Source organism: Halichoerus grypus, chromosome 6, assembly GCF_964656455.1.
Source record: "Halichoerus grypus chromosome 6, mHalGry1.hap1.1, whole genome shotgun sequence".
NCBI lineage: Eukaryota > Metazoa > Chordata > Mammalia > Carnivora > Phocidae > Halichoerus > Halichoerus grypus.
Window position 1 is genome coordinate 70,333,898 of NC_135717.1, and position 9,615 is coordinate 70,343,512.

A 9,615-nucleotide genomic window follows, 5' to 3' on the forward strand; every position below is an offset into this window, starting at 1 on the left:
TTCTTTCTTCTCTTTGCTATAAATTTTCTTCTAAGCACTGTTTTAACTATATTTCACAACTTTTGGTATGTCTACTTCCATTTTCCTTTAGCTCAAAATGTCCTAATTCTTCTTTTGATTTCTGCTATGATACATATATTTAGAAGTTTGTCATTTAGTTTCCAAATATTTAAGATTCTAGATTTCTGTTAATAATCCTAATTTAATTCCATGGTGGTTAGTGAAAATACTTTGTATGATTAACTCCTTTTAAATTTATTGTTACTTGTTTTATGGCCCACGGTATCGTTCATCTTGATAAATGTTTCATGTGCATTTGAAGCAGATGTGTACTTGCAGTTGTTGCACAAAGTGTATAAATGTCAATTAGGTCAAGTTGGTTGATAGGAGAATTAAGTGATTCATCACTTATATATAACACCCAGTGATCATCACAAGTGCCCTCCTTAATACCTATCACCCATTTAGCCCATCCCACACCCACCTCCCATCATCAACCCTCAGTTTGTTCTCAAGTAGTTAAGAGTTTATTATGGTTTGCTTCACTCTCTTATTGGCAATATTCTTTATTCTGAGATTTACTTTGTCTAATATATTAATATAGCTACTCTAGATTTCTTTTGATCAGTGTTAACATGGTTTATTTATCCTGTTTGTGTTTTTAGATTTGTGAGTTTCTTGTAGGCAATGTGTAGATGGATTTTTTCTTTTTCTTTAAAAAATTGTTTTAAAAAAGATTCATTCGTCCATTTTAAAGAGAGAGAGAAAGAGAGTGTGTATGGGGGGGAGGGGCAGAGAGAGAGGGAGAGAGTAACTGAGTAGATTCTACTCTGAGCATGGAGCCCAATGCGGGGCTTGATCTCACAACCCAAGCTGAAACCAAGAGTCAGTTGCTCAACCAACTGCATCATCCAGGTGTTCCAGATTTTTCTTTTTTATACAGTTGAACAATCTTTGCCATTACATTGGGTTGTTTAGATCATTAGCAATTAATATTATTTATGGGGTTGGGTTTAAATCTACTATGTTACATTTGTTTTCTATTTACTCTGTCCTTTTTCTTCTTTTTCTGCTTTCTTTTGGGTCAATAGAATATTGTTTATGATTTTATTTTATCTTCTTTACTGGCTTATTAGCTATAACTCTGTTTTGTTATTTCAGTGGTTGCTTTTGGACTTCTGGTATACATCTTTAACTTATTATAATCCACCTTCAAGTGATATTATACCACTTCAAGTATAGCATAAGACTCTTTACTCATGACCTTTGTGCTATTGTTATACGTTTTCTTTCTGTTATAATGCCATAATACACTGTTATTTTTGCTTCAAAAAGTCAATTATCTTTTAAAAAGACTTAAAAAATAAGGAATAGGGGTTTTTATATGTACATACATATTTTTCATTTCTTTTTTTTTAAACCTTTTTTTTAGAGAGGGGAGAGGGAGAGAATCTTAAGCAGACTCCATGCTGAGCATGGAGCCCCATTTGGGGTTTGATCTCAAAATCCTGAGATCATGACCTGAGCAGAAATCAAGAGTTGGACACTTAACTGACTGAGCCACCTGGGTGCCCTATATTTTCCATTTCTAATGTTCTTTATTTGTATACATCCAGATTTTGGTCTGATATTTCATCTGCTTCAATGAATGCTTTGATGTTTCTGGTAGTGGATGTCTGCTTGTGATGAAGTCTGACAATTTTGTATGTCTGTATATCACTTTCTTTTCTTTCTTTCTTTCTTTTTTTTTTTTAAAGATTTTATTTATTTATTTGACAGAGAGAGACACAGCAAGAGAGGGAACACAAGCAGGGGGAATGGGAGAGGGAGAAGCAGGCTTCCCGCTGAGCAGGGAGCCTGATGCGAGGCTCGATCCCAGGACCCTGGGATCATGACCTGACCTGAAGGCAGATGCTTAACTGACTGAACCACCCAGGCGCCCCTCACCTTCACTCTCAAAAGGTAATTTTGCTAAGTATAGAATTCTAGATTGATAGGCTGTTTTTTGTTCAATAAAGATATTGCTCCTCTGTTAGCTTTTACATCTTCCAATGAATTTCTGCTGTCATTCTTATTTTTGTTTATCCGTGGTTTTTTTTCTAGTTGTTCTATTTATTTTGTTACTAGTTTTAAAATTTTTTCTCTTTATCAATGATATTTAGCAATTTTTTTAATAATATGCTTTGGTGAATTTGATGAATTTTCTTTCTTTCTTCTTCTTCTTTTTTGCTTGTGGCTTGTTGATTTTCTTAGGTCTGTGAATTCTTTTGATCATATTTGGGAAAGTTTTGATCATTATTTAAGTATGGCCCTCCTTTCCTGTCTTTCCTATTCTCTAATTACGTATATATTAGAAATTATACCACAGCTGATCGATTTTTTTTTTTAAATCTTTTCTTCACCCATGTCTTATTTTGGATTGCTTCTATTGCTGTGTTTTCAATTTCACTAGTCTTTTCTTCTGCAGTATTTAATCTACTCTTAATTTCATATCAGACATTTTATTTTTCACATCTTAAAGTTCTATTTGAGTCTTTTTAGTATTTCCAATGTCTGCACTTATTATGCTCAAGTTTTCCTGTAACTTCTGAAACATATAAAATATAGTTATAACAGATTTTACATTTTTTTATTTACTAATTCTTTCATCTGTGCCATTTAGAACTCTGCCACATGATTTTTCTCCTGATTGAGTTGTATTTCCCTACTACTTCTTTGCATGCCAGATAATTTTGAATTGGATGCCAGAAATTGTGAGTTTTATTTTGGGGGGTGCTAAAATATATTTTTTTAAGATTTTATTTATTTACTTGAGAGAGAGAGAGAGAGAGCATGCACATGAATGAGCATGAGCAGGGGGAGGGGCAGAAGGAGAGGAAGAAGCAGACTCCCCACTGACCAGGGAGCCCAACGTGGGGCTCAATCCCAGGACCCTGAGATCATGACCTGCGCTAAAAGTAGATGCTTAACTGACTGAGCCACCTAGGTGCCCCTAAAAATTTTTGTATTTAAAAAAATTCTTGAGCTTTGTTTTGGGAAGTAGTTAGATTACTTGGAAATGATTTGATTCTTTTGAAGTTAGCTTTTCAGATTTATTAGGCAGATCCAGAGCAGACAGTCTAATTTGTCCTACTACTGAGGCAATAACCTTCTGAGTACTCTGCCTGATGCCTCATGAGTTATGAGGGTTTCCACTCTGTGGCCAGTAAGTACAAAAACTGCTCCCAGCCCTGACTAAGCTTTAAGAATTGTTGCCTGTAAATCTTTCTGGTGGCTTTTCCTCATCCATGTGCAGTTTCTTCACACACACACATTGTTATGTTTGCAACTGAATAATCAGAGAGGACCTCTGCAAATCTCTGGTGGTGTCTTTCTTTTCAGCACTCTGTGGTACTTGTTCAGTGAACTCTGGCCCTTGACCTCGGACTTCTAGCTCCATCTCCTCAACTCTGTGACACTGCTAGGCTCTGAGTTCCTCCTCCCTGCAGTGTCCCCCTCACAACTCACCTCATTTGTTTCCTCTCTCTCAGAGCTCACTATCCTCTGTTGCCTATGTTTGATACCTAAAAATGAGTGTTTTATGTACTTTGTTCAGTTTTGTGTTTCAGGCGAGAGAGTAAATCTGATCTTTGTTACTCCATTTTGGCCAGAATTAGAAGCTCACATTCAGAGTTTTTAAGCAAAATTTAAAGACTCTAACAGTTTGATTTAGAAATATGGATTTTATAATGTGTAGTGCAGCACAGTTCGTATAATGTTCCTGCTGAATAACTGAATTTTCACACAAATGAGAGTTAATAAAATTGGTTTACAACCAGCTTTATGTCTTCACTCTAATTTTGTCAAGATCTAAAATACTCATTTGTACATGACTAAGGTTAGTTTTTACTTGTGATTTTAAACTCTCTGAATGTCCTACATTGATTTTATGGACTAAGTACTTTGTTATTTCCACAAAAACTTTAAAACTACTAAAACATAAGGTTGGGTTTTACTAAATGAGATTTAATAATTGTATCTTTTTAAATTTTTGCCTTTCACAAGTTCAGGCCCCAAATTCATAATAATCAAACTATTAGGATGTCATTTATGCCTAAACTATCAAATTTCTTGGAATGGCCAACAAGTAGCACAAAGGTTTGCTGCTTCACTTTAGAAAAGGGTGGACAGTTGTAAGAATTTCTTCCATCTTCTAATCTGATGAAGAAAGAGGGAATATTTCTTCCTAGAAGTGAAGCCTCTTTGGTTTTTATAACTCTTAGCTTTGAAAGCACGATCTTCTACATATGGTTTGTATTATTTATTCACAAATGTAATACTTCACGCTTGTCCTCGTTAAAGCTAGACTGTTATTTAAATTATGGCCTTCCGTTACTTATGTGGACTCAGGAGTTAAAATGGTTTGGAGTTCTATCCGACCTGAGGTAGGCTGCTTTCTCATCTGTAAGTTGTAATTTCTCATCTGTAAGTTGTGCAGTGGAGAGTTGGGAGTGTGCCATTTCCATGAGACCACATAGTTCATAGTAGCAGAACCTGTACAACCATACCCAGGGGCCTTGGTTGCGAGGATTACATGAGATAATGCAAACAAAGTGCTTAGAGTAGTGCTGGGACTCGGTTAAGTGCTCAATAACTTAGCTATTATTAGGGCTGGAGTAGAAAATGTGAAGGGGAAAATGGCCCAAGAGGGTTTTTGTAAACCATGTGAAGAAGTTTGGAACTCACCTCCAACAGTGTTCAATATAGTCAGATTTGAGTTTTAGAAAGAATGCTTCGGCAGCATAATGAGATGGGGGAAAGGTTTAGAATTAAGACTGGGAGCAGGGAGAGCAGTTAGGGAACCACAGCAATAGTCCAGTAGGGAAATTAGGTAGTCTGAACAAATGTGGCAGTAGTAGAGATGGAAAAAAGTATACCAATTGAATACATATAGGAATTTTTAAAAATCATTTTTGCCTGATCAGTGTGGGAGGTTAGGTAGAAGGGAAAAAAAATAAAGATCTCAAGGTTTCTCGCTCAGTAAGATGGGTAAATGGTGGTGCCATTTATTAAGATAGAGAACACTAGAGAGGAACCAAATTGCACATGTGGATTCTTTAGGGGTGAGGAGGAAGAGGAAAGATGACTTTAGTGTGGAACATACTGAGTTTGAAGTGTGTTAAAAGACACCCAAGGGGAAATGATCGAGATATATATATATATATATATGGCTTTGGAACATCACTGTCTAATAGAACTTTCTGTAGTACTATAAATGTGTCCAATATGGTGGCTACTATGCCAAATGGCCTTTGAGGATTAGAAATGTGGCTAGTGTGACTAAGGAGCTGAATCTTGAATTTTATTTAATTTTAATTAATTTACACTTAAGTTGCCATGTGGTTAGTAGTTAGCATATTGAATTGCACAGGCATGGAGTTTAGAGTCAAGAGCTCAAGTGATAATAAAATCTGGCTTGAGTCAAATCAGATTAGTCCAAGGGAAATTAGATGGTTTTATGATGGCTACCTTGGAATTAAGATTTATCTTAGAGAATCTCTAATTTGACCATAACAGCATACCAATTTTATTACATTCATTAAAACTGTTTTAAACTTTTTAATTTAGCTAACTTCTAAGCACAGTTGATACCTTTAATTCACTCACTGTAAACTTACAAAATTCTTCCTCCAATCATATTTTCCCAGAATCAGATGTGTGTGTGTGTGTGTGTGTGTGTGTGTGTGAGGTTGGGAGGCTCTCGTTTTCTAGAATTTCAGTATTTGGTGAACAAAATCAATGCTCACTCTCTGTATATCCATCATAGTGACTGTAGTCATAGATTGTCTTATCTTTCCAGATTAGAGACCAATGTTTTTAGTCTATCCACAATACAATTCTCTTATATCCATGATCTTTCTAGATGCTTTTTCAGGAAACCTGAGGACTTTTTTTCTTGAGATAGACAAACCAGAATTAAAAAAAAAAAAAAAATCAATTCTAGGGATGTCTGGGTGGCTCAGTTGTTAAGCGTCTGCCTTCGGCTCAGGTCATGATCCCACGGTCCTGGGATCGAGTCCCACATCGGGCTCCTTGCTCAGCGGGGAGCCTGCTTCTCCCTCTGCCTGCTGCTCACCCTGCTTGTGCTCTCTCGCTTTCTCTCGGGCAAATAAATAAAATCTTAAAAAAATCAATTCTAGCTACTTACAACAATGGCTTGATACAAGGGTAAACTTTGTTTTGCTTTTTTACTATCCTTTGGTAGGATATTTGGAGCCACAAAAGTATCATAGTATAGCAGGTTGAAGGGTGGCCTCAAATATATGTCCAAGTCCTAATTCCCAGCGCCTGTGAATATTACCTTATATGGCAAACGAGGTGATTAAATTAAGGCCTTTGAAGGGTTTATCCTGGGTTATGTGGGCGGGCCCTAGAAGCAACTGCATGTGTACTCTAAGAGACAGAGGCAGTGTTCAGACACACCCAGGAGAAGGAAATGCGAACACAGAGATGGACAGAGTCTGGAGGGCTGCCACCTCAGACCAAGGAATGCCAGGCTGTCATCAGAAGCTGGAAGAGGCAAGAAACAGATCCTCCCCTAGAGCATGCAAAGGGAGCATGGCCCTGCTGACCGCTTGATTTCAGCTCACCAAAAACTTATTTCGGACTTCTGGTCTTCAGAACTGTGAGAGTAAGTTTCTGTTGTTTTAAAGCCATCATTTGGTAATTTATTATGGCAGCCACAGGTAACTGATACATGAGGTCAGCAACAAAGTCTTCAGTAAAGATGAATGCTCTGTGATACTAAGAGTCCTACGCACTAACCCCCTTTTGTTTTATAGAACTACAAAAGGAGGGTGGATTATTCTCTTAAGACTGGATTCTCTTTCAAAATGCATGGTTATATATTTGCCTATGCGAAACTTTTTTTTTCTTCTGTGCCTAATGTGTTCAGAATACACTCTTGTGAGAAAATACTAGAATTGTCATCTGGTTCTTCCAATGATGATCAATGCATATCCTATGAAAATGTTACCAACATTGACGGCTGGGACTGTAGTCATTGATGGGTTCCCAACATCTAATAGTACCTGGCACAGTTCATAAATATTTGTTGCATCAGTGTGCTGTTTGTCTATTTCTCTGTTGCTGTTTTTTCGAAATTTTTAAAAACAGAATCCTTTTGTTGAATTTATATTTTATAAAGAACATTAATATATAAAATACGTACAAGTAGATCTGCTCTTAGTGAGGGGTGTGAAATCCTGCTTACCTGTCTGTAACATAATACACATTAATATTGTAGCATATTATACGCGAAACTCTTCAATTTGGAGCTCAGAAAACGTTATTTACATAGTCCTTTTCAAGAAACAAAATTTATACCTAGGTAAAAAGTCAGTTTGGGAGGTGTTTTGGGCTTCTGCTCATGAAACGAACAAAAGCATAACAAATACCAGAGTAACAAAATCAGCAGTTCTTTAGGAGCACAACAGGAACAAAGGTTACTAAGAAATTACGTTAGAAATCTGTTTCTGGGCTTAGCCGCTAAGTAGGGGGAAGCAAATAGCAACAGCTTTGGAATTTGGCAGATGAGTTCAAATCCCGCCTGCCACTCACTGTATAACTTTGTGTGAATCTCACCTATAATATGGTGATAATCCTAGCATCTATGTAAAAGGATTATTGTAAGGATTAAATAATTACTATGCATAGGATGTTACATTGTAAATACTCAATAAACGATAGTTATTGACTAGACTAGATGTCAAAGTTCCCTTGATGACCTATTTCTCTCTTTCTCGAAGATCTTAGTGTTTAAATTCTTCTGTTGTATTATCCTTCACTTTTGGCTATTATAAACTTGGTAAAGAAGTCCATGGAAAAATAGCAAGAAACTTAAGAGGCTGAGCAAGTCTCCATTTTGAATAAACTTCATTATTTTAAAATGTGAACAATATGAATTAGTATTCTCTCCGCATCTCAGTTCCGGTATGCTAAAATGAAGGAGTGAGTGCCGCATGGATGTTGATGATGACTTGCCTATCTGCCACTTCTCTACCCCATTGCAAGACTCATTTCAAATCCCTAACTGGGTATGCTTGATGAAGACTAATTTTCTTGTTCCTCAATCCATTTCTAAATTTGCCCGTGAACAGTAGGCATTACTAGGGGACTTCAGGAGCCCCTCACTCTCTCTGCTAGACTTTGTTTAGAAATTTTAATCCTAATTATTCTTGAGTACATTTAAAGCAGCAGTTTGAATTTTAGTCACACTGATCAGCCACTAGCACTGAAAGGCAGCTTTTTGTCTTTTCTCCTTAAAGAATGTAGAACAGAATAAAGACAAGTAGTTATATAAATTGGAAATCTATCCCTTTGAGACAGGGAATTCTCTTAAACCTAAGAGTAACTCTAAAACACACCATTAGTGATAGCTGTATTTGTTACACCAAGATTTAATCCCACTCTCTTGGGGATCTCACTGATTCACGGCTTTAAACTTAATCTATGAAGAGAACTCTCAGGGTTTGATCTCCAGCCCAGACCTCTCCTCCAAATTCCAGATTTTATATGCGACGTCTTGCGTAACAACTCTATTTGGATCTCTAACGGAGATCCCTAACAGGCCAAAACTGAGCTTCCCCCAAACCCACTCCTTCCACAGTGCTCTCCAACTGTGGCCAGTTGCTCAGGCTTGAAACTTGGGAGTCATCCTTGTATCTTCATTTTCTCATGTACCGCACCTCTATTCGGTGAACAAAATTTACTGGGCTGACCTCTAAAATATGAAGAGAATCCAACTACTTCTCACTACTGACACAGAGCAGGGACTGGACTTAGGTCCCCTCAAAGTTGACCGTGAAATCCAGCGTCCCTAGGCCACCTCTACAAGGAAAAAACGAAACAAAACAAAACAACTCTGTCTCTTGAGTAGACTATTTTGCAGAAATGTGGAGGGAGGATGCTTATTGAAAGGAGGCCACTTACTACAAAGACAGGCAAAGACCAGACCAAACCAGCCTGCACAAAGATGGACCCCAGCGCTGACATTTCACCAACTTTCCTCCTCATTATAATACTAAAAACCATGCCCAGGGGTTGAGATTTAACATGTTAATTAGTTACATGATGCCTGAAGAAGCATGACTTTTAGCTGCACAGGTGCTAGTAAGTCCCTGCCTCTACATGCTGAGACATCACTCTTTACCCACCTAAGTTTCTTTATCTTTAAAAAACTCTCCATGATCTCTCTTTGGGGAGTCAGCCTGAGGATTCTTTCCTTTGTGCTCGAGCACAAGCCCCAGTAAAGCCCTGCCTGGAACTCCCTTTTGGCCTCTTACCAATTTCTGTTGCTTAGACAGCCCATGGGCCCACTACGGTATCCCTACTATCCTTGTCACTGTTGTCTCTCCCGTGGATTTGCTTCCTCACTGGGCTCCCCGTCGTCAATCCTAACACCAAAGTCGGATGCACCTGTTCAGATCACACCACTTCTCTGCTTCAAACTCCTTTCTCAGAGGAAAAGCCAAAGGCCTTAAAAATCACCTACCAGGCCCTCCCTCTGCACAGCCACAGTGCCTTTCCTTTAGCAAGCCAGGCACCCTCCCACCTCGGGACCTTTGTACTTAAACC